At 40.9% G+C, this 25,351-nt stretch overlaps 1 pseudogene; it reads left to right on the top strand.

Moving 5' to 3' along the window:
* Positions 1-336: 336 nt before the first annotated feature.
* On the top strand, positions 337-1,102 carry LOC124659204 (annotated as a pseudogene).
* The last annotated feature ends 24,249 nt before the right edge of the window (positions 1,103-25,351 follow it).

Genomic DNA, 25,351 nt, shown 5'->3' with positions numbered 1-25,351 from the left:
TTGGATACGGGTGCTCACCAAACACCTGCTCTAAAAGTCCACTCTCACGAAACATCGATTAGGTCCTGATAAGTTTGTTTAAACGTTCGAGATTACGGGTTCAGAGGCAGCAATAACTGAGTAGTCATGCAGACAAAACGATTCGACTCTCTGATCGAAGAACCCTAAAAGAAACTTGTGGAAATTAAGCTCAATGATCTTCTTGCGGAAGGAGCCGTAGAGAGACATTTTTGGGACTACAAATACGAGCCGTTTAGTCAACCAAATCACCATTCAATTACCACCTAAATATTATCCAGGGCACTGGCACCACCGCTCAATCACAAGCAAGAAAGAATGGGCGAGCCGGCCGTGAAGCTAATCGGCACATTCGGCAGCGGGTTCAGCCACCGTGTGGAGGTGGTCCTGAGGCTTAAGGGAGTTCCCTACGAGCTCGTCCTAGAAGACCTGCGCAACAAGAGTGACCTGCTGCTCACGCACAACCCTGTCCACAAGATGATCCCCGTCCTCCTCCATGGCGACCGGCCGGCCATCTGCGAGTCCCTCGTCATCATCGAGTACGTTGATGAAGCCTTTGCCGGACCATCAATACTCCCCACCGACCCCCACAAGAGGGCCGAGGCCCGCTTCTGGGCTCGCTTCATTGATGAGAAGGTAAGCCACCAAGCAGAGGATCTCATTCTCTACACTTGTACAATGGTTAGCTGAACATTGATCTGTAGTTTGCAAGGCCGTTCTGGATGTCCGCGTTCTGGTCGACCGCCGACGTCGGCGGCAAGGTGCAGGATGACTTTGTGAATGAAGCCAAGGGTAACCTGCTGCTTTTGGAGGGGCAACTGAACGGGAACAGTTTCTTCGGCGGCGACACCATAGGCCTCGTGGACATCGCTGCCGCCGGCCTTGCCCACTGGCTGGCGTCTTCGAGGAGATCTGCGGGGTGACACTGGTCACCAACGAGGAGTTCCCCGGTCTCACCCGCTGGGCGAAAGCCTACATCGAGGATGAGCACGTCAAGCAGTGCCTGCCGGAGAGGGGTCAGCTTGTTGCCATGTTCTCCGCGTGCAGAGAGATGTTCCGAGGGATGCCGATGGCGCCGAAGTGATCGACTGATGCTCGGCACGAGATGGCGAGAGTATGGTCGACATGTATGCTAGTAGTAATGATCATGATGTGATGGAAATATTGCCCATCTTCTCTATGTTGAGTTTTAACGCACCCATGTGCTTTGAAATAAAAGTATGGTGTTTGTGGCTCTTTCTTAATAGATGCTACCAGTAACATAAAACGTCCTTTGTTAAAACTTGTCCTATGTTTGCTCTCCACGTAGTGAAATGGATGCTAACTCACTGTCATGTCAGTGCGATAGATCATAGTAGGTTTCGAACTTAGTTACGATGTCAACCTAATATCAAATGTTTAATTAAAGTGCAAGTTTAGTGTTATATTATGATCTAAATTCATATACTGAAGGGAGGTTAACTTCTGACGAGCAGAGCGAGGCCCGTCGCCGGTAGGCTTGTATATACATCTTGTAAGCCACCGGCTAGGAATCATCAGATTAGAAGATAACCCGCGGCGTTTGTAAACACTTCCCAATATAGAGAGGTTTTGCTGGCTGGCGCCTGTGTTTTTTCCCCTCTGTGTTGGAAGGGGTTTTCCACGTTAAATCTCGTGTCTCCGCTGCATTTTCTTTTATCGTTCTTCGTTATTTGCTTGTCGCGTTTATAACAAGTGGTATCAGAGCCCGTGTTTCAATCTACGGTTTGTGACATGTCTTCCTTGAAGTTCGATCTACCACAGCTGGATTATACCACAAGATTTTCTTTGTAGCAAGTGAAGATGAGGGTCATCCTTACCCAATCTTCTGATCTGGATGAAGCTCTTGATGAATTTGGCAAGAAAGATGCCAATACTTGAACCGACGATGAAAAGAGAAAATACCGTAAGGTTTTTTCTTTAATTCAGCTTCATCTATCCATCAATATCTTGCAGGAAGTGCTGGCTGAGAAATCTGCAGCGATGCTGTGGTTGATACTGGAATCGATCTGCATGTCCAAAGACCTAACCACTAAGATGCACGTGAATATAAAGTTGTTCTAGCACAAGCTGCAAGAAGGTGCGTCAATGATGAATCACCTATCGATCTTTAGAGAGATCGTCTCTGATTTGCTGTCCATGGAGGTAAATTATGAGGATGAGGATCTCACTCTTATATTGTTAGTCCCATTGCCTAATTCTTTTGCTAATTTTTGAGGCACCTTGTTATACAACGTGATGAACTAACCCTTGCCGAAATTTATGAGGCCCTCCAGTAGAGGGAAAAGATGAAATCTATGGTGCAGGCAGAGGGTTCGTCATCTAAGGCAGAAGCACTGCAGGTCCAAGGCAGGACCGAGAACAGAAACAACAACTACAACAAAGATAAGAGCAAGACCCACAAAGGTCGCTCAAAGTCCAAGGGACGAGATGGTAAGTTCTGCAAGTATTGTAAGAAAACTAAGCACAATATTGATGATTACTGGAAGTTGAAAACAAAGAGAAAATAAACGGTACTTACCAACCGAAAAACAAATCTGATGGTGATGGTAAGGCTGTTGTTGTTTCCAGTGATAATTCTAATGGCAATTGCCTAGCTGTGTTTGCTGGTTGTGTTTCTGGTAATGATGAGTGCATCCTTGATTCTGCATGTTTGTTTTATATTTATTGTGACAAAGACTGGTTCAGTTCTTACGATTTTGTGCAGAGTGGAGATGTTGTGCATATGGAATAACAACCCACTTTAGATCGTGGGTATTGGCTCCGTTCAGATCAAGATGTATGATGGCGTGACACACACTCTGACAAATGTGAGACACATACCTGGCATGGCCAAAAATCTGATCTCTCGCAATAACCTTGATGTTGATGGGTACAAACACTCAGGTTCTCGTGGAGTTCTGAAGGTATCAAAAGGTTCTCTCGTTCACATGATTGGTGATATGAATTCTGCAAAATTATATGTTCTTAGAGGTAGCACTTTGTCTGGTATTGCTGCTATTGTACTTTGCCTGGTATTGCTGTTATTGTTATTCTTAATGAACCTAGTAAAACTAATTTGTGGCATATGCGTCTTGGACATATGAGTGAACATGGCATGGCAGAATTGCACAGGAGAGATCTGCTAGATGGCTGCAATTTAATTAAGTTTGAGTTCTGTGAGCACTGCATTTTCGGTAAGCATAAACGAGTTAAATTCAATGCTTCCGTTCATACCACTAAAGGGATTCTAGATTATGTGCATGCTGATTTGTGGGGACCTTCCCGCAAGACATCTCTTGGTGGTTGATAACGCGTGAAGCACACGTCCGTTGGGAACCTAATACGTCTCAAACGTATCTATAATATCTTATGTTCCATGCTACTTTTATGACAATACTCACATGTTTTATACACACTTTACATCATTATTATGCATTTTCCGGCACTAACCTACTAACGAGATGCCGAAGAGCCAGTTGCCGTTTTCTACTGTTTTTGGTTTCAGAAATCCTACAAAGGAAATATTCTCGGAATTGGACGAAGTCAACGCCCAGGGTCTTATTTTTCCACGGAGCTTCTAGAAGACCGAAGAGCATACGAGGTGGGGCGACGAGGCGCTCAAACCACAGGGCCGCGCAGCCTGGGTGGGGCCCGCGCCACCCTATGGTGTGGGGCCCTCGTGCCTTCACCGACCCTGCCCTTCCGCCTACTTAAACTCTCCGTCGCGAAAACCCTATTACCGAGAGCCACGATATGGAAATACTTCCAGAGACGCCGCCGCCGCCAATCCCATCTCGGGGGATTCAGGAGATCGCCTCAGGCACCCTGACAGAGAGGGGAATCATCATCGGAGGGCTCTACATCACCATGCCCGCCTCGGATTGATGCGTGAGTAGTTCATCCTTGGACTATGGGTCCATAGCAGTAGCTAGATGGTTGTCTTCTCCTCTTGTGCTATCATATTAGATCTTGTGAGCTGCATATCATGATCAAGATCATCTATTTGTAATGCTACATGTTGTGTTTGTTGGGATCCGATGAATATTGAATACTATGTCAAGTTGATTATCAATCTATCATATATATGTTGTTTATGTTCTTGCATGCTCTCCGTTGCTAGTAGAGACTCTGGCCAAGTTGATACTTGTGACTCTAAGAGGGGGTATTTATGCTCGATAGTGGGTTCATGCCTCCATTGAATCTGGGACAGTGACAGAAAGTTCTAAGGCTGTGGATGTGTTGTTGCCACTAGGGATAAAATATCAATGCTCTGTCTAAGGATATTTGTGTTGATTACATTACGCACCATACTTAATGCAATTGTCACGTTGTTTGTAACTTAATACTTTGGAAGGGGTGCGGATGCTAACCCGAAGGTGGACTTTTTAGGCATAGATGCATGCTGGATAGCGGTCTATGTACTTTGTCGTAATGCCCTGATTAAATCTCATAGTAATCATCATGATATGTATGCATCTCTATTTGTCAATTGCCCAACTGTAATTTGTTCACCCAACATGCTATTTATCTTATGGGAGAGACACCACTAGTGAACTGTGGACCCCGGTCCATTCTTTTACATCTGAATACAATCTACTGCAATCATTGTTCTCTACTGTTCTTCACAAACAAACATCATCTTCCACACTATATATTTAATCCTTTGTTTACAGTAAGCCGGTGAGATTGACAACCTCACTGTTACGTTGGGGCAAAGTATTTTGATTGTGTTGTGCAGGTTCCACGTTGGCGCCGGAATCCCTGGTGTTGTGCCGCACTACACTCCGTCACCAACGACCTTCACGTGGCCCTTGAGTCCTACTGGTTCGATAAACCTTGGTTTCTTACTGAGGGCAACTTGTTGCTGTACGCATCACACCTTCCACTTGGGGTTCCCAACGGGCGTTTGCTTTACGCGTCATCAAGCTAAATTTCTGGCGCCGTTGCCGGGGAGATCAAGACACGCTGCAAGGGGAGTCTCTCACTTCCAATCTCTTTACTTTGTTTTTATCTTGCTTTACTTTATTTTATTTACTGCTTTGTTTGTTCTTTATATCAAAAACACAAAAAAATTTAGTTGCTTTAGTTTATTTCATTTGTCTTGTTTGCGTTCTCTATATTAAAAACACCAAAAAATTAGTTACTTGTTTTACTTTACTTAATTTAGTTTGCTTTATTTACTACTGCTAAAATGGGTACTCCTGAGAATACTAAGTTGTGTGACTTCACAAGCACAAATAATAATGATTTCCTATGCACACCTATTGCTCCACCTGCTACTACAGCAGAATTCTATGAAATTAAACCTGCTTTACTAAATCTTGTTATGAGAGAGCAATTTTCTGGTGTTAGTTCTGATGATGCTGCTGCCCATCTTAATAATTTTGTTGAACTTTGTGAAATGAAAAATTATAAGGATGTAGATGGAGACATTATAAAATTGAAATTATTTCCTTTCTCCTTAAGAGGAAGAGCTAAAGATTGGTTGCTATCTTTGCCTAAGAATAGTATTGATTCATGGACTAAATGTAAAGATGCTTTCATTGGTAGATATTATCCTCCTGCTAAAATTATATCTTTGAGAAGTAGCATAATGAATTTTAAGCAATTTGATAATGAACATGTTGCCCAAGCATGGGAAAGAATGAAATCTTTGGTAAAGAATTGCCCTACCCATGGACTAACTACTTGGATGATCATCCAAACCTTTTATGCAGGACTGAATTTTTCTTCGCGGAACCTATTGGATTCAGCTGCTGGAGGTACTTTTATGTCCATTACTTTGGGGGCGGCAACAAAGCTTATTGATGATATGATGATTAATTACTCTGAATGGCACACGGAAAGGGCTCCACAAGGTAAGAAGGTAAATTCTATTGAAGAAACCTCCTCCTTGAGTGATAAGATTGATGCTATTATGTCTATGCTTGTGAATGGTAGATCGAATGTTGATCATAATAATGTTCCTTTAGCTTCATTGGTTGCTCAAGAAGAGAATGTTGATGTGAACTTCATTAAAAGTAATAATTTCAACAACAATGCTTATAGGAATAATTCTGGTAACAACTATAGGCCATATCCTTCTAATAATGGTAATGGTTATGGTAATTCTTATGGTAATTCTTATGGTAATTCTTACAACAATAATAGGAGTACACCCTCTGGTCTTGAAGCCATGCTTAAAGAATTTATTAGTACACAAACTGCTTTTAACAAATCTGTTGAAGAAAAGCTTGGTAAAATTGATATTCTTGCTTCTAAGGTTGATAGTCTTGCTGCTGATGTTGATCTTTTAAAATTGAAAGTTATGCCTAATGAAGGTAAAGATATTAAGTCATTTGCTACAGCAAACGCCATCCAAGTTCGAATTAATGAAAATATTAGATTAATGGCTGAATTGCATGCTAGGTGGGAAAGAGAAGAAAAAGAAGAAAAACTAGCTAAAGAGAATAATGTAGCTAAAGTTCGGACTATTACCACCACTAGTAATGATGATGATTCACATGTTGCTAAACCTCCTACTATCAATGGTAAAATAATTGGTGTTGGTAATATTTCTACTCCTAGTGCAAAGCGTGCAAAGCTGCTCGAAACTGACTAAAACTACTTGAAACTGCTTGTGATAAAACTGCTGAAATTTTTCAAAATATTGGGGACAATGATCCCATTGCTGTAGATCATAATGGTTTAGATTTTGATGATTGTCATATCTCTGAAGTTATAAATTTCTTACAAAAACTTGCTAGAAGTCCTAATGCTAGTGCTATAAATTTAGCCTTTACAAAACATATTACACATGCTCTCATTAAAGCTAGAGAGGAGAAATTAAAACTTGAAACTTCTATTCCTTGGAAGTTGGAAGATGGTTGGGAGCCCATCATTAAGATGAAGGTCAATTATTTTGATTGTAATGCTTTATGTGATCTTGGTGCAAGTATTTCTGTTATGCCTAAGAAAATCTATAATATGCTTGACTTGCCACCATTGAAAAATTCTTATTTGGATGTTAATCTTGCTGATAATTCTACAAGGAAACCTTTGGGGAGGATTGATAATGTTCGCATTACGGTTAACAATAACCTTGTCCCCGTTGATTTTGTTGTTTTGGATATTGAATGCAATGCATCTTGTCCCATTATTTTGGGAAGACCTTTTCTTCGAACTGTTGGTGCTATTATTGATATGAAGGAAGGGAATATTAAGTATCAATTTACTCTTAAGAAAGGTATGGAACACTTCCCTAGAAAGAGAATGAAGTTACCTTTTGATTCTATTATTAGAACAAATTATGATGTTGATGCTTCATCTCTCGATAATACTTGATTCACACTTTCCGCGCCTAGCTGAAAGGCGTTAAAGAAAAGCGCTTATGGGAGACAACCCATTATTTTACTTCTGCACTTTTGTTTTATATTTGAGTCTTGGAAGTTGTTACTACTGTAGCAACATCTCCTTATCTTTATTTTATTGCATTGTTGTGCCAAGTAAAGTTTTTGATAGTAGGGTTGATACTAGATTTGGATTACTGCGCAGAAATAGATTTCTTACTGTCACGAAATTGAGCAGCCCCGTCTGTACGTAACTCATAAAAATCTGCCAATTTACGTGCGTGATCCTCAGATATGTACGCAACTTTCATTCAATTTGAGATTTTTCATCTGAGCAAGTTAAGTGCCCCAGAAAAATTCGTCTTTACGGACTGTTCTGTTTTGATAGATTCTGCCTTTTATTTCGCATTGCCTGTTTTGCTATGTTTAATGGATTTCTTTGTTCCATTAACTTTCAGTAGCTTTGTGCAATGTCCAGAAGTGTTAAGAATGATTATGTCACCTCTGAACATGTGAATTTTTGATTATGCACTAACCCTCTAATGAGTTTGTTCTGAGTTTAGTGTGGAGGAAGTTTTCAAGGATCAAGAGAGGAGGATGATACAATATGATCAAGAAGAGTGAAAAGTCTAAGCTTGGGGATGCCCCCGTGGTTCATCCCTGCATATTTCAAGAAGACTCAAGCATCTAAGCTTGGGGATGCCCAAGGCATCCCCTTCTTCATCGACAACTTATCAGGTCACCTCTAGTGAAACTATATTTTTATTCAGTCACATCTTATGTGCTTTACTTGGAGCGTCTGTTTGCTTTTATTTTTGTTTTTGTTTGAATAAATTCGGATCCCAACAATCCTTGTATTGGAGAGAGACATGCTCTGCTGTTTCATATGAACACTGTTGTTCTTAGCATTATTTTTAATGTTCATGGCGAAGGTTGAAACTGCTTCGTTCATTGTTATTTGGTTGGAAACAGAAAATGCTTCATGTGGTAATTGGTATATTGTCTTGAATAATTTGGTACTTGGCAATTGTTGTGCTCAAATAGATCATGTTTAAGCTCTTGCATCATGTACTTTGCACCTATTAATTAAGAACTACCATAGAGCTTGTTGAAGTTTGGTTTGCATGATTGGTCTCTCTAGAGTCTAGATATTTTATGGTGAAGTGTTTGAACAACAAGGAAGACAGTGTAGAGTCTTATAATACTTGCAATATGTTCTTATGTAAGTTTTGCTGTACCGGTTCATACTTGTGTTTGCTTCAAACAACCTTGCTAGCCAAAGCCTTGTACTGAGAGGAAATACTTCTCGTGCATCCAAATCCTTGAGCCAAAACCTATGCCATTTGTGTCCACCATACCTACCTACTATGTGGTATTTCTCTGCCATTCCAAAGTAAATTACTTGAGTGCTACCTTTAAAATTTCATTCCTTGTCTTTGCAATACATAGCTCATGGGAAAATAGCCTTAAAAACTATTGTGGTATTGAATATGTTGCTATGTATCTTATTTCTTAAAAGTTGCTTGTTGAGCGGTAACCATGTTTCTGGGGACGCCATCAAGTATTACACCTTTGTTGAATATCATGTGAGTTGCTATGCATGTTCGTCTTGTCTGAAGTAAGGGTGATTTATCATGATCAAATGGTTTGAGTATGCATATTGTTAGAGAAGAACATTGGGCCGCTAACTAAAGCCATGAATCATGGTGGAAGTTTCTGTTTGGACACTAATCCTCAATCTCTTATGAGAATATTATCTGTTGTTGAATGCTTATGCATTAAAGAGGAGTCCATTATCTGTTTTCTATGTTGTCCCGGTATGGATGTCTAAGTTGAGAATAATCAAAAGCGAGAAATCCAATGCGAACTTTCTCCTTAGACCTTTGTACAGGCGGCATAGAGGTACCCCTTTGTGACACTTGGTTGAAACATATGTTATGCAATGATAATCCATGTAAATCCAAGCTAATTAGGACAAGGTGCGAGCACTATTGGTATTCTATGCATGAGGCTTGCAACTTATAAGATGTCTTATACATAACGCATATGAATTATTACTACCGTTGACAAAATTGTTTCTATGTTTTCAAAATAAAAGCTCTAGCACAAAAATAGTAATCCATGCTTCCTCTGCGAAGGGCCATTCTTTTACTTTATGTTGAGTCGGTTTACCTACTTCTTTCTATCTAGAAGCAAACACTTGTGTCAATCGTGTGCATTGATTCCTACATACTTGCTTATTTGCATTCATCATATTACTTTGTGTTGACAATTATCCATGAGATATACATGTTGAAGTTGAAAGCAACTGCTGAAACTTATATCTTCCTTTGTGTTGCTTCAAAACTTTCTACTAAGAATCTATTGCTTTATGAGTTAACTCCTATGCAAGTCTTATTGATGCTTGTCTTGAAAGGGTACTATTCATGAAAAGTCTTTGTTATATATATGATTCAGTTGTTTAATCATTGTCTTTACCATTGCTTCGAATCACTTCATTCATCTCATATGCTTTACAATAGTATTGATCAAGATTATGATAGCATGTCACTTCAGAAATTATCATTGTTATCGTTTACCTACTCGAGGGCGAGTAGGAACTAAGCTTGGGGATGCTTGATATGTCTCAAACGTATCTATAATTTCTTATGTTCCATGCTACTTTTATGACAATACTCACATGTTTTATACATACTTTACATCATTATTATGCATTTTTCGGCACTAACCTATTAACGATATGCCGAAGAGCTAGTTGTTGTTTTCTGCTGTTTTTGGTTTCAGAAATCCTACAAAGGAAATATTCTCGGAATTGGACGAATTCAACGCCCAGGGTCTTATTTTTCCACGGAGCTTCCAGAAGACCGAAGAGCATACGAGGTGGGGCGACGAGGCGCCCAAACCATAGGGCGGCGCGGCTGCAGGTGGGGCCCGCGCCGCCCTATGGTGTGGGGCCCTCGTGCCTCCACCGACTCTGCCCTTCCGCCTACTTAAACTCTCCGTCGCGAAAACCCTATTACCGAGAGCCACGATACGAAAATACTTCCGAGAGACGCGCCGCCGCCAATCCCATCTCGGGGGATTCGGGAGATCGCCTTCGGCACCTGCCGGAGAGGGAATCATCATCGGAGGGCTCTACATCACCATGCCCGCCTCCGGATTGATGCGTGAGTAGTTCATCCTTGGACTATGGGTCCATAGCAGTAGCTAGATGGTTGTCTTCTCCTCTTGTGCTATCATATTAGATCTTGTGAGCTGCCTATCATGATCAAGATCATCTATTTGTAATGCTACATGTTGTGTTTGTTGGGATCCGATGTATATTGAATACTATGTCAAGTTGATTATCAATCTATCATATATATGTTGTTTATGTTCTTGCATGCTCTCCGTTGCTAGTAGAGGCTCTGGCCAAGTTGATACTTGTGACTCCAAGAGGGGGTATTTATGCTCGATAGTGGGTTCATGCCTCCATTGAATGCGGGACGAGTGACGGAAGGTTCTAAGGTTGTGGATGTCGTTGTTGCCACTAGGGATAAAACATCAATGCTTTGTCTAAGGATATTTGTGTTGATTACATTACGCACCATACTTAATGTAATTGTCGTTGTTTGAAACTTAATGCTTGGAAGGGTGCGGATGCTAACCCGAAGGTGGACTTTTAGGCATACATGCATGCTTGGATAGCGATCTATGTACTTTGTCGTAATGCCACTGATTCAATCTCATAGTAATCATCATGATATGTATGCATCTCTATTTGTCAATTGCCCAACTGTAATTTGTTCACCCAACATGCTATTTATCTTATGGGAGAGACACCACTAGTGAGCTGTGGACCCGGTCCATTCTTTTACATCTGAATACAATCTACGCAATCATTGTTCTCTATCGTTCTTCGCAAACAAACATCATCTTCCACACTATACATTTAATCCTTTGTTTACAGCAAGCCGGTGAGATTGACAACCTCACTGTTACGTTGGGGCAAAGTATTTTGATTCTGTTGTGCAGGTTCCACGTTGGCGCCGGAATCCCTAGTGTTGCGCCGCACTACACTCCGTCACCAACGACCTTCATGTGGCCCTTGACTCCTACTGGTTCGATAAACCTTGGTTTCTTACTGAGGAAAACTTGCTGCTGTACGCATCACACCTTCCACTTGGGGTTCCCAACGGGCGTGTGCTTTACGCGTCATCAGAACCCCAAGAGGAAGGTGTGATGCGTACAACAGCAAGTTTTCCGTCAGTAAGAAACCAAGGTTATCGAACCAGTAGGAGATGAAGGCCACGTGAAGGTTGTTGGTAAAGGAGTGTAGTGCGGCGCAACAACAGGGATTCCGGCGCCAACGTGGAACCTGCACAACACAATCAAAATACTTTGCCCCAACTTAACGAGTGAGGTTGTCAATCTCACCGGCTTGCTGTAAACAAAGGATTAAACGTATGGTGTGGAGAATGATGTTTGCTTGTAGAAAACAACAGAGAACGAGATTGCAGTAGATTGTATTTCAGTATGTAAAAGAATGGACCGGGGTCCACAGTTCACTAGTGGTGTCTCTCCAATAAGAAATCGCATGTTGGGTGAACAAATTACAGTTGGGCAATTTACAAATAGAGAGGGCATAACAATGCACATACATATCATGATGACTACTATGAGATTTAATCAGGGCATTACGACAAAGTACATAGACCGCTATCCAGCATGCATCTATGCCTAAAAAGTCCACCTTCGGGCTAGCATCCGCACCCCTTCCAGTATTAAGTTACAAACAACAGACAATTGCATTAAGTATGGTGCGTAATGTAATCAACACAAATATCCTTAGACAAAGCATTGATGTTTTATCCCTAGTGGCAACAGCACATCCACAACCATAGAACCTTCTGTCATTGTCCCAGATTCAATGGAGGCATGAACCCACTATCGAGCATAAATACTCCCTCTTGGAGTCACAAGTATCAACTCCTCTACTAGCAACGGAGAGCATGCAAGAACATAAACAACACATGTATGATAGATTGATAATCAACTTGACATAGTATTCAATATTCATCGGATCCCAACAAACACAACATGTAGCATTACAAATAGATGATCTTGATCATGATAGGCAGCTCACAAGATCTAACATGATAGCACAATGAGGAGAAGACAACCATCTAGCTACTGCTATGGACCCATAGTCCAAGGATGAACTACTCACGCATCAATCCGGAGGCGGGCATGGTGATGTAGAGCCCTCCGGTGATGATTCCCCTCTCCGGCAGGGTGCCGGAGGCGATCTCCTGAATCCCCCGAGATGGGATTGGCGGTGGCGGCGTCTCTGGAACTTTTTCCGTATCGTGTCTCTCCGTAATAGGGTTTTCGCGACGGAGAGTTTAAGTAGGCGGAAGGGCAGAGTCGGTGGAGGCACGGGGGCCCCACACCATAGGGCGGCGCGGGCCCCTCCTTGGCCGCGCCGCCTTGTGGTGTCGCCACCTCGTGGCCCCACTTCGTATCTCCTTCGGTATTCTGGAAGCTCCGTGGAAAAATAAGACCCTGGGCGTTCGTTTCGTCCAATTCCGAGAATATTTCCTGTGTAGGATTTCTGAAACCAAAAACAGCACAAAACAGGAACTGGCGCTTCGGCATCTCGTTAATAGGTTAGTGCCGGAAAATGCATATAAATGATGTAAAGTGTGTATAAAACATGTGAGTATTGCCATAAAACTAGCATGGAACATAGGAAATTATAGATACGTTTGAGACGTATCAAGCATCCCCAAGCTTAGTTCCTACTCGCCCTCAAGTAGGTAAACGATAACAAGGATAATTTCTGAAGTGACATGCTGCTATCATAATCTTGATCAATACTATTGTAAAGCATATGAGATGAATGAAGTGATTCGAAGCAATGGTAAAGACAATGACTAAACAACTGATCATATAGCAAAGACTTTTCATGAATAGTACTTTCAAGACAAGCATCAATAAAACTTGCATAGGAGTTAACTCATAAAGCAATAAATTCTTAGTAGAAAGTTTTGAAGCAACACAAAGGAAGATATAAGTTTCAGCGGTTGCTTTCAACTTCAACATGTATATCTCATGGATAATTGTCAACACAAAGTAATATGATGAATGCAAATAAGCAAGTATGTAGGAATCAATGCACACGATTGACACAAGTGTTTGCTTCTAAGATAGAAAGAAGTAGGTAAACCGACTCAACATAAAGTAAAAGAATGGGCCCTTCGCGAGGGAAGCATGGATTACTATTTTTGTGCTAGAGCTTTTATTTTGAAAACATAGAAACAATTTTGTCAATGGTAGTAATAATTCATATGTGTTATGCATAAGACATCCTATAAGTTGCAAGCCTCATGCATAGAATACCAATAGTGCTCGCACCTTGTCCTAATTAGCTTGGATTTACATGGATTATCATTGCATAACATATGTTTCAACCAAGTGATGGCGTGTAATACACACGTTCGTTGGGAACCCCAAGAGGAAGGTATGATGCGCACAGCAGCAAGTTTTCCCTCAGTAAGAAACCAAGGTTTATCAAACCAGTAGGAGTCAAGAAGCACGTCGAAGGTTGATGGCGGCGGGATGTAGTGTGGCGCAACACCAGGGATTCCGGCGCCAACGTGGAACCTGCACAACACAACCAAAGTACTTTGCCCCAACGAAACAGTGAGGTTGTCAATCTCACCGGTTTGCTGTAACAAAGGATTAGATGTATAGTGTGGATGATGATTGTTTGCGAAGAACAGTAAAGAACAAGTATTGCAGTAGATTGTATTTCAGATGTAAAGAATAGGACTGGGGTCCACAGTTCACTAGTGGTGTCTCTCCCATAAGATAAATAGCATGTTGGGTGAACAAATTACAGTTGGGCAATTGACAAATAGAGAGGGCATGACCATGCACATACATGATATGATAAGTATAGTGAGATTTAGTTGGGCATTACGACAAAGTACATAGACCGCTATCCAAAGATGCATCTATGCCTAAAAAGTCCACCTTCAGTGTTATCATCCGAACCCCTTCCAGCATTAAGTTGTAAACAACAGACAATTGCATTAAGTATGGTGCGTAATGTAATCAATAACTACATCCTCGGACATAGCATCAATGTTTTATCCCTAGTGGCAACAAGACATCCACAACCTTAGAACTTTCCGTCACTCGTCCCGCATTTAATGGAGGCATGAACCCACTATCGAGCATAAATACTCCCTCTTGGAGTTAAGAGTAAAAACTTGGCCAAAGCCTCTACTAATAACGGAGAGCATGCAAGATCATAAACAACACATAGGTAATAGATTGATAATCAACATAACATAGTATTCTCTATCCATCGGATCCCGACAAACACAACATATAGCATTACGTATAGATGATCTTGATCATGTTAGGCAGCTCACAAGATCCGACAATGAAGCACATAAGGAGAAGACGACCATCTAGCTACTGCTATGGACCCATAGTCCAGGGGTGAACTACTCACTCATCACTCCGGAGGCGACCATGGCGGTGAAGAGTCCTCCGGGAGATGATTCCCCTCTCCGGCAGGGTGCCGGAGGCGATCTCCTGAATCCCCCGAGATGGGATTGGCGGCGGCGGCGTCTCAGTAAGGTTTTCCGTATCGTGGCTCTCGGTACTGGGGTTTCGTGATGAAAGCTATTTGTAGGCGGAAGGGCAGGTAAAGGGGCGTCACGAGGGGCCCACACACCAGGCCGGCGCGGCCAGGGCCTGGGCCGCGCCGTCCTGGCGTCTGGCCACCTCGTGGCCCCACTTCGTCTATCCCTCGGTCTTCTGGAAGCTTCGTGCAAAAATAGGACCCTGGGCGTTGATTTCGTCCAATTCCGAGAATATTTCCTTACTAGGATTTCTAAACCAAAAACAGCAGAAAACAAGAATCGGCTCTTCGGCATCTCGTTAATAGGTTAGTGCCGGAAAATGCATAAATACGACATATAATGTGTATAAAACATGTAGATATCATCAATAATGTGGCATGGAACATAAGAAATTATCGATACGTCGGAGATGTATCAGCATCCCCAAGCTTAGTTCTCGCTCGTCCCGAGCAGGTAAACGATAACAAAGATAATTTCTGGAGTGACATGCCATCATAACCTTGATCATACTATTGTAAGCATATGTAATGAATGCAGCGATCAAAACAATGGTAATGACATGAGTAAACAAATGAATCATAAAGCAAAGACTTTTCATGAATAGTACTTCAAGACAAGCATCAATAAGTCTTGCATAAGAGTTAACTCATAAAGCAATAAATCAAAGTAAAGGTATTGAAGCAACACAAAAGAAGATTAAGTTTCAGCGGTTGCTTTCAACTTATAACATGTATATCTCATGGATAGTGTCAATGTAAAGTAATATAACAAGTGCAATATGCAAGTATGTAGGAATCAATGCACAGTTCACACAAGTGTTTGCTTCTTGAGGTGGAGAGAGATAGGTGAACTGACTCAACATAAAAGTAAAAGAATGGTCCTTCAAAGAGGAAAGCATCGATTGCTATATTTGTGCTAGAGCTTTGGTTTTGAAAACATGAAACAATTTTGTCAACGGTAGTAATAAAGCATATGTATCATGTAAATTATATCTTACAAGTTGCAAGCCTCATGCATAGTATACTAATAGTGCCCGCACCTTGTCCTAATTAGCTTGGATCACCAGGATTATCATTGCAATACACATGTTTTAACCAAGTGTCACAAAGGGGTACCTCTATGCCGCATGTACAAAGGTCTAAGGAGAAAGCTCGCATTTGGATTTCTCGCTTTTGATTATTCTCAACTTTGACATCCATACCAGGACAACATAGACAACAGATAATGGACTCCTCTTTTATGCATAAGCATGTAGCAACAATTAATGTTCTCATATGAGATTGAGGATATATGTCCAAAACTGAAACTTCCACCATGATTCATGGCTTTAGTTAGCGGCCCAATGTTCTTCTCTAACAATATGCATGCTCTAACCATTAAATGAGTAGTAAATCTCCCTTACTTCAGACAAGACGGACATGCATAGCAACTCACATGATATTCAACAAAGAGTTGATGGCGTCCCCAGAAACATGGTTATCGCACAACAAGCAACTTAATAAGAGATAAAGTGCATAAGTACATATTCAATACCACAATAGTTTTTAAGGCTATTTTGTCCCATGAGCTATATATTGCAAAGGCGGATGATGGAAATTTTAAAGATAGCACTCAAGCAATTTACTTTGGAATGGCGGAGAAATACCATGTAGTAGGTATGTATGGTGGACACAAATGGCATAGTGGTTGGCTCAAGGATTTTGGATGCATGAGAAGTATTCCCTCTCGATACAAGGTTTAGGCTAGCAAGGTTATTTGAAAGAAACACAAGGATGAACGGTGCAGCAAAACTCACATAAAAGACATATTATAAACATTATAAGACTCTACACCGTCTTCCTTGTTGTTCAAAACTCAATACTAGAAATTATCTAGACTTTAGAGAGACCAAATATGCAAACCAAATTTTAGCAAGCTCTATGTATTTCTTCATTAATGGGTGCAAAGTATATGATGCAAGAGCTTAAACATGAGCACAACAATTGCGAAGTATCAAATTATTCAAGACATTTTAGAATTACTACATGTAGCATTTCCCGATTCCAACCATATAACAATTTAACGAAGAAGATTCAACCTTCGCCATGAATACTATGAGTAAAGCCTAAGGACATATTTGTCCATATGCAACAGCGGAGCGTGTCTCTCTCCCGCACAATGAACGCTAGGATCCATTTTATTCAAACAAAAACAAAAACAAAAACAAACCGACGCTCCAAGCAAAGTACATAAGATGTGATGGAATAAAAATATAGTTTCAGGGGAGGAACCTGATAATGTTGTCGATGAAGAAGGGGATGCCTTGGGCATCCCCAAGCTTAGACGCTTGAGTCTTCTTAAAATATGCAGGGGTGAACCACCGGGGCATCCCCAAGCTTAGAGCTTTCACTCTCCTTGATCATATTGCATCATTTCCCTCTCTTGATCCTTGAAAACTTCCTCCACACCAAACTCGAAACAACTCATTAGAGGGTTAGTGCACAATAAAAATTTATATGTTGAGAGGTGACATAATCATTCTTAACACTTCTGGACATTTCATAAAGCTACTGGACATTAATGGATCAAAGAAATTCATCCAACATAGCAAAAGAGGCAATGCGAAATAAAAGGTAGAATCTGTCAAAACAGAACAGTTCGTAAAGACGAATTTTAAAGTGGCACCAGACTTGCTCAAATGAAAATGCCCAAATTGAATGAAAGTTGCGTACATATCTGAGGATCACGCACGTAAATTGGCATATTTTTCTGAGCTACCTACAGAGAGGCAGGTCGAAATTCGTGACAGCAAAGAAATCTATTACTGCGCAGTAATCCAAATCTAGTATGAACCTTACTATCAAAGACTTTACTTGGCACAAGAATGCACAAAACTAAGATAAGGAGAGGTTGCTACAGTAGTAAACAACTTCCAAGACTCAAATATAAAATAAATTACTGTAGTAAAAACATGGGTTGTCTCCCATAAGCGCTTTCTTAACGCCTTTCAGCTAGGCGCAGAAAGTGTGTATCAAGTATTATCAAAAGATGAAACATCAACATCATAACCAGGGGTGTTGGGAGTTTTCTCAACTATGCATTGTATCTTATCTATGTAAGTTTCAGAGGCTCCCTTTTCATTAGTCTTAGGCTTGCTATTCTCATCAAACAAATTTTCAGGAACAAGCCAAGCATAATTATTTTCTAGTGCCTCGCACATTCCTAAGAGTTTGCACGGTATTGAGGTTTTAATATCCCCCTCATAATTAACTTGATTAGTATACTTTTGTCTATCTTTTTCCATTTTTTCAAGGGTACTGGCAAAATTGGTATAAGAGCCTAGCATATTATATTTAGTGAAGACTTTTCTAGCTTCTCTTGCTACTCCCCCAAATTCTTTAAGAAGGGTTTCTAATACAAAATCTTTCCTTTCCCCTTCTTCCATATCACCAAGTGTGAGAAACATGTGTTGGATTATAGGATTAAGATTAACAAATTTAGTTTCCAACATGTGAACTAAAGAAGCAACAGCAATTTCATAAGTAGGAGCAAGTTCTACCAAGTGTCTATCTTCAAAATCTTCAGTGGTACTAACATGAGTGAAAAAATCTTCTATATTATTTTTCCCAATTATAGACCCACGTCCTACCGGTATGTCTTTTAGAGTGTACTTAAGAGGAAACATGATGAAATAAACAGAAAGTAAATAAAGTAAATGCAAGTAACTAATTTTTTTGTGTGTTTTTGATATAGAGTGGAAGACAGTAAATAAAGTAAAGCTAGCAACTAATTTTTTTGTGTTTTGATATAATGCAGCAAACAAAGTAGTAAATAGAATAAAGCAAGACAAAAACAAAGTAAAGAGATTGGATTGTGGAGACTCCCCTTGCAGTGTGTCTTGATCTCCCCGGCAACGGCGCCAGAAAAAGAGCTTGATGGCGTTTAATACACACGTTCGTTGGGAACCCCAAGAGGAAGGTATGATGCGCACAGCAGCAAGTTTTCCCTCAGTAAGAAACCAAGGTTTATCGAACCAGTAGGAGTCAAGAAGCACGTCGAAGGTTGATGGCGGCGGGATGTAGTGCGGCGCAACACCAGGGATTCCGGCGCCAACGTGGAACCCGCACAACACAACCAAAGTACTTTGCCCCAACGAAATAGTGAGGTTGTCAATCTCACCGGCTTGCTGTAACAAAGGATTAGATGTATAGTGTGGATGATGATTGTTTGCGAAGAACAGTAAAGAACAAGTATTGCAGTAGATTGTATTTCAGATGTAAAGAATAGAACCGGGGTCCACAGTTCACTAGTGGTGTCTCTCCCATAAGATAAATAGCATGTTGGGTGAACAAATTACAGTTGGGCAATTGACAAATAGAGAGGGCATGACCATGCACATACATGATATGATAAGTATAGTGAGATTTAGTTGGGCATTACGACAAAGTACATAGACCGCTATCCAGCATGCATCTATGCCTAAAAAGTCCACCTTCAGGTTATCATCCGAACCCCTTCCAGTATTAAGTTGTAAACAACGTACAATTGCATTAAGTATGGTGCGTAATGTAATCAATAACTACATCCTCGGACATAGCATCAATGTTTTATCCCTAGTGGCAACAACACATCCACAACCTTAGAACTTTCCGTCACCGTCCCGCATTTAATGGAGGCATGAACCCACTATCGAGCATAAATACTCCCTCTTGGAGTTAAGAGTAAAAACTTGGCCAAAGCCTCTACTAATAACGGAGAGCATGAAAGATCATAAACAACACATAGGTAATAGATTGATAATCAACATAACATAGTATTCTCTATCCATCGGATCCCGACAAACACAACATATAGCATTACATATAGATGATCTTGATCATGTTAGGCAGCTCACAAGATCCGACAATGAAGCACATAAGGAGAAGACGACCATCTAGCTACTGCTATGGACCCATAGTCCAGGGGTGAACTACTCACTCATCACTCCGGAGGCGACCATGGCGGTGAAGAGTCCTCCGGAGATGATTCCCCTCTCCGGCAGGGTGCCGGAGGCGATCTCCTGAATCCCCCGAGATGGGATTGGCGGCGGCGTCTCAGTAAGGTTTTCCGTATCGTGGCTCTCGGTACTGGGGGTTTCGCGACGAAGGCTATTTGTAGGCGGAAGGGCAGGTAAAGGGGCGTCACGAGGGGCCCACACACCAGGCCGGCGCGGCCAGGGCCTCGGGCCGCGCCGCCCGGCGTCTGGCCACCTCGTGGCCCCACTTCGTCTATCCCTCGGTCTTCTGGAAGCTTCGTGCAAAAATAGGACCCCGGGCGTTGATTTCGTCCAATTCCGAGAATATTTTCTTACTAGGATTTCTGAAACCAAAAATAGCGTGAAAACAAGCAATCGGCTCTTCGGCATCTCGTTAATAGGTTTGTGCCGGAAAATGCATAAATACGACATATAATGTGTATAAAACATGTAGATATCATCAATAATGTGGCATGGAACATAAGAAATTATCGATACGTCGGAGACGTATCACCAAGTGTCACAAAGGGGTACCTCTATGCCGCCTGTACAAAGGTCCAAGGAGATAAATCGCATTTGATTTCTCGTTTTTGATAGATCTAAACTAAGGACATCCATACCGGGACAACATAGAAAACAGATAATGGAATCCTCTTTAATGCATAAGCATTCAACAACAAATAATATTCTCATAAGAGATTGAGGATTAGTGTCCAAACTGAAACTTCCACCATGATTCATGGCTTTAGTTAGCGGCCCAATGTTCTTCTCTAACAATATGCATACTCAAACCATTTAATCATGGTAAATCGCCCTTACTTCAGACAAGACAAACATGCATAGCAACTCACATGATATTCAACAAAGATGTAATAGTTGATGGCGTCCACAGAAACATGGTTACCGCTGAACAAGCAACTTATAAGAAATAAGATACATAAGCTACATATTCTTTAGCACAATAGTTTTTAAGGCTATTTTCCCATGAGCTATATATTGCAAAGACAAAGAATGAAATTTTAAAGGTAGCACTCAAGTAATTTACTTTGGAATGGCAGAGAAATACCACATAGTAGGTAGGTATGGTGGACACAAATGGCATGGGTTTTGGCTCAAGGTTTTGGATGCACGAGAAGTATTCCCTCTCAGTACAAGGCTTTGGCTAGCAAGGTTATTTGAAGCAAACACAAGTATGAACCGGTACAAGCAAAACTTACATAAGAACATATTGCAAGCATTATAAGACTCTACACTCGTCTTCCTTGTTGTTCAAACACTTCACCAGAAAATATCTAGACTTTAGAGAAACCAATCATGCAAACCAAATTTCAACAAGCTCTATGGTAGTTCTTCATTAATAGGTGCAAAGTACATGATGCAAGAGCTTAAACATGATCTATTTGAGCACAACAATTGCCAAGTATCAAATTATTCAAGACAATATACCAATTACCACATGAAGCATTTTCTGTTTCCAACCAAATAGCAATCAACGAAGCAGTTTCAACCTTCGCCATGAACATTAAAAGTAAAGCTAAGAACACCAGTGTTCATATGAAACAGCGGAGCGTGTCTTTCTCCAATACAAGGAATGCTAGGATCTGAATTTATTCAAACAAAAACAAAAATAAAAGAAAACAGACGCTCCAAGTAAAGCACATAAGATGTGACTGAATAAAAATATAGTTTCACTAGAGGTGACCTGATAAGTTGTCGATGAAGAAGGGGATGCCTTGGGCATCCCCAAGCTTAGATGCTTGAGTCTTCTTGAAATATGCAGGGATGAACCACGGGGGCATCCCCAAGCTTAGATTTTTCACTCTTCTTGATCATATTGTATCATCCTCCTCTCTTGATCCTTGAAAACTTCCTCCACACCAAACTCAAAACAAACTCATTAGAGGGTTAGTGCATAATCAAAAATTCACATATTCAAAGGTGACATAATCATTCTTAACACTTCTGGACATTGCCCAAAGCTATTGAAAGTTAATGGAACAAAGAAATCCATTCAACATAGCAAAAGAGGCAATGCGAAATAAAAGGCAGAATCTGTCAAAACAGAACAGTCCGCAAAGACGAATTTTTTAGAGGCACGTAACAGGCTCAGATCAAAAAGCTCAAAACTAATGAAAGTTGCGTACATATCTGAGGATCAGGCATGTAAATTGGCAGATTTTTTTGATTCTTCTACAGAGATATCTACTCAAATTCGTAACAGGTAGAAATCTGTTTCTGCGCAGCAATCCAAATCTAGTATCAACTTTACTATTAGAGACTTTACTTGGCACAACAATGCAATAAAGTAAAGATAAGGAGAGGTTGCTACAGTAGTAACAACTTCCAAGACTCAAATATAAAACAAAAGTGCAGAAGTAAAAAAATGGGTTGTCTCCCATAAGCGCTTTTCTTTAACGCCTTTCAGCTAGGCGCAGAAAGTGTGAATCAAGTATTATCAAGAGATGAAGCATCAATATTATTACCAGGGGAGTTGGGAGTTTTCTCAACAATGCATTGTATCTTGTCTATGTAAGTAACTCCTCTTTCGTTGCTCTTAGGCTTACTGTCATCATCAAACAAATTTTCAGGAACAAACCAAGCATAGTTATTTTCTAGAGCTTCATGCATCCCTAGGAGCTTACTAGGTATCGGTACTTTAATCTCCCCCTCATAATTGGTTTTATTAGTATATCTTAGCCTATCTTTTTCCCTCTTTTCAAGGATATTTCCAAAATTGGTACAAAAGCCTAGCATGTTATGTCGAATAAAAACTTTCCTAGCTTCTCTAGCTACATCACCAAATTCTCTAAGAAGGGTTTCTAAAACAAAATTTTCTTCTCTCCTTCTTCCATATCACCGAGTGTAAGAAATATACGTTGCATTATTGGATTAAGATTAACAAATCTAGCTTCCAACATGTGTACTAAAGAGGCAGTAGCAATTTTATAATTAGGAGCAAGTTCTACCAAGGATCTATCTTCAAAATCTTCAACCATACTAACATGAGTGAAAAATTCTTCTATATTATCTCTTCCAATGATAGACCCTTGCCCTACCGGTATATCTTTCAGAGTGAACTTAGGATGAAGCATGATGAAATAAACAAAAGGTAATAAAGTAAATGCAAGTAACTAATTTTTTTGGTGTTTTTAATATAGAGAACGCAAACAAGACAGTAAATAAAGTAATGCAAGTAACTAATTTTTGTATTTTTGATATAAAGAAAGCAAACAAAGCAGTAAAATAAAATAAAGTAAAGCAAGACAAAAACAAAGTAAAGAGATTGGATGTGAGAGACTCCCCTTGCAGCGTGTCTTGATCTCCCCGGCAACGGCGCCAGAAAAAGAGCTTGATAACGCGTGAAGCACACGTCCGTTGGGAACCCCAAGAGGAAGGTGTGATGCGTACATCAGCAAGGTTTCCCTTAGTAAGAAACCAAGGTTATCGAACTAGTAGGAGATGAAGGCCACGTGAAGGTTGTTGGTGAAGGAGTGTAGTACGGCGCAACACCAGGGATTCCGGCGCCAACGTGGAACCTGCACAACACAATCAAAATACTTTGCCCCAACTTAACAAGTGAGGTTGTCAATCTCACCGGCTTGCTGTAAACAAAGGATTAAACGTATGGTGTGGAGAATGATGTTTGCTTGTAGAAAACAACGAGAGAACAGAGATTGCGATAGATTGTATTTCAGATGTAAAAGAATGGACCGGGGTCCACAGTTCACTAGTGGTGTCTCTCCAATAAGAAATAGCATGTTGGGTGAACAAATTACAGTTGGGCAATTGACAAATAGAGAGGGCATAACAATGCACATACATATCATGATGGCTACTATGAGATTTAATCAGGGCATTACGACAAAGTACATAGACCGCTATCCAGCATGCATCTATGCCTAAAAAGTCCACCTTCAGGTTATCATCCGAACCCCTTCCAGTATTAAGTTGTAAACAATAGACAATTGCATTAAGTATGGTGCGTAATGTAATCAATAACTACATCCTCGGACATAGCATCAATGTTTTATCCCTAGTGGCAACAACACATCCACAACCTTAGAACTTTCTGATCACTCGTCCTGCATTCAATGGAGGCATGAACCCACTATCGAGCATAAATACTCCCTCTTGGAGTCACAAGTATCAACTTAGTCAGAGCCTCTACTAGCAACGGAGAGCATGCAAGAACATAAACAACACATATATGATAAATTGATAATCAACTTGACATAGTATTCAATATTCATCGGATCCCAACAAACACAACATGTAGCATTACAAATAGATGATCTTGATCATGATAGGCAGCTCACAAGATCTAACATGATAGCACAATGAGGAGAAGACAACCATCTAGCTACTGCTATGGACCCATAGTCCAAGGATGAACTACTCACGCATCAATCCGGAGGCGGGCATGGTGATGTAGAGCCCTCCGGTGATGATTCCCCTCTCCGGCGAGGTGCCGGAGGCGATCTCCCGAATCCCCCGAGATGGGATTGGCGGCGGCGGCGTCTCTGGAACTTTTTCCGTATCGTGGCTCTCCGTAATAGGGTTTTCGCGACGGAGAGTTTAAGTAGGCGGAAGGGCAGAGTCGGTGGAGGCACGGGGGCCCCACACCATAGGGCGGCGCGGGCCCTCCTTGGCCGCGCCGCCTTGTGGTGTCGCCACCTCGTGGCCCCACTTCGTATCTCCTTCGGTCTTCTGGAAGCTCCGTGGAAAAATAAGACCCTGGGCGTTCGTTTCGTCCAATTCCGAGAATATTTCCTGTGTAGGATTTCCGAAACCAAAAACAGACACAAAACAGAACCGGCGCTTCGGCATCTCGTTAATAGGTTAGTGCCGGAAAATGCATATAAATGATGTAAAGTGTGTATAAAACATGTGAGTATTGTCATAAAACTAGCATGGAACATAAGAAATTATAGGTACGTTTGAGACGTATCAAGCATCCCCAAGCTTAGTTCCTACTCGCCCTCAAGTAGGTAAACGATAACAAGGATAATTTCTGAAGTGACATGCTGCTATCATAATCTTGATCAATACTATTGTAAAGCATATGAGATGAATGAAGTGATTCGAAGCAATGGTAAAGACAATGACTAAACAACTGATCATATAGCAAAGACTTTTCATGAATAGTACTTTCAAGACAAGCATCAATAAAACTTGCATAGGAGTTAACTCATAAAGCAATAAATTCTTAGTAGAAAGTTTTGAAGCAACACAAAGGAAGATATAAGTTTCAGCGGTTGCTTTCAACTTCAACATGTATATCTCATGGATAATTGTCAACACAAAGTAATATGATGAATGCAAATAAGCAAGTATGTAGGAATCAAGGCACACAGTTGACACAAGTGTTTGCTTCT

The sequence above is a fragment of the Lolium rigidum genome, chromosome 6 (genome assembly GCF_022539505.1).
Source record: "Lolium rigidum isolate FL_2022 chromosome 6, APGP_CSIRO_Lrig_0.1, whole genome shotgun sequence".
Classification (NCBI taxonomy): domain Eukaryota; kingdom Viridiplantae; phylum Streptophyta; class Magnoliopsida; order Poales; family Poaceae; genus Lolium; species Lolium rigidum.
This window is presented reverse-complemented; position numbering and strand designations above follow the sequence as displayed.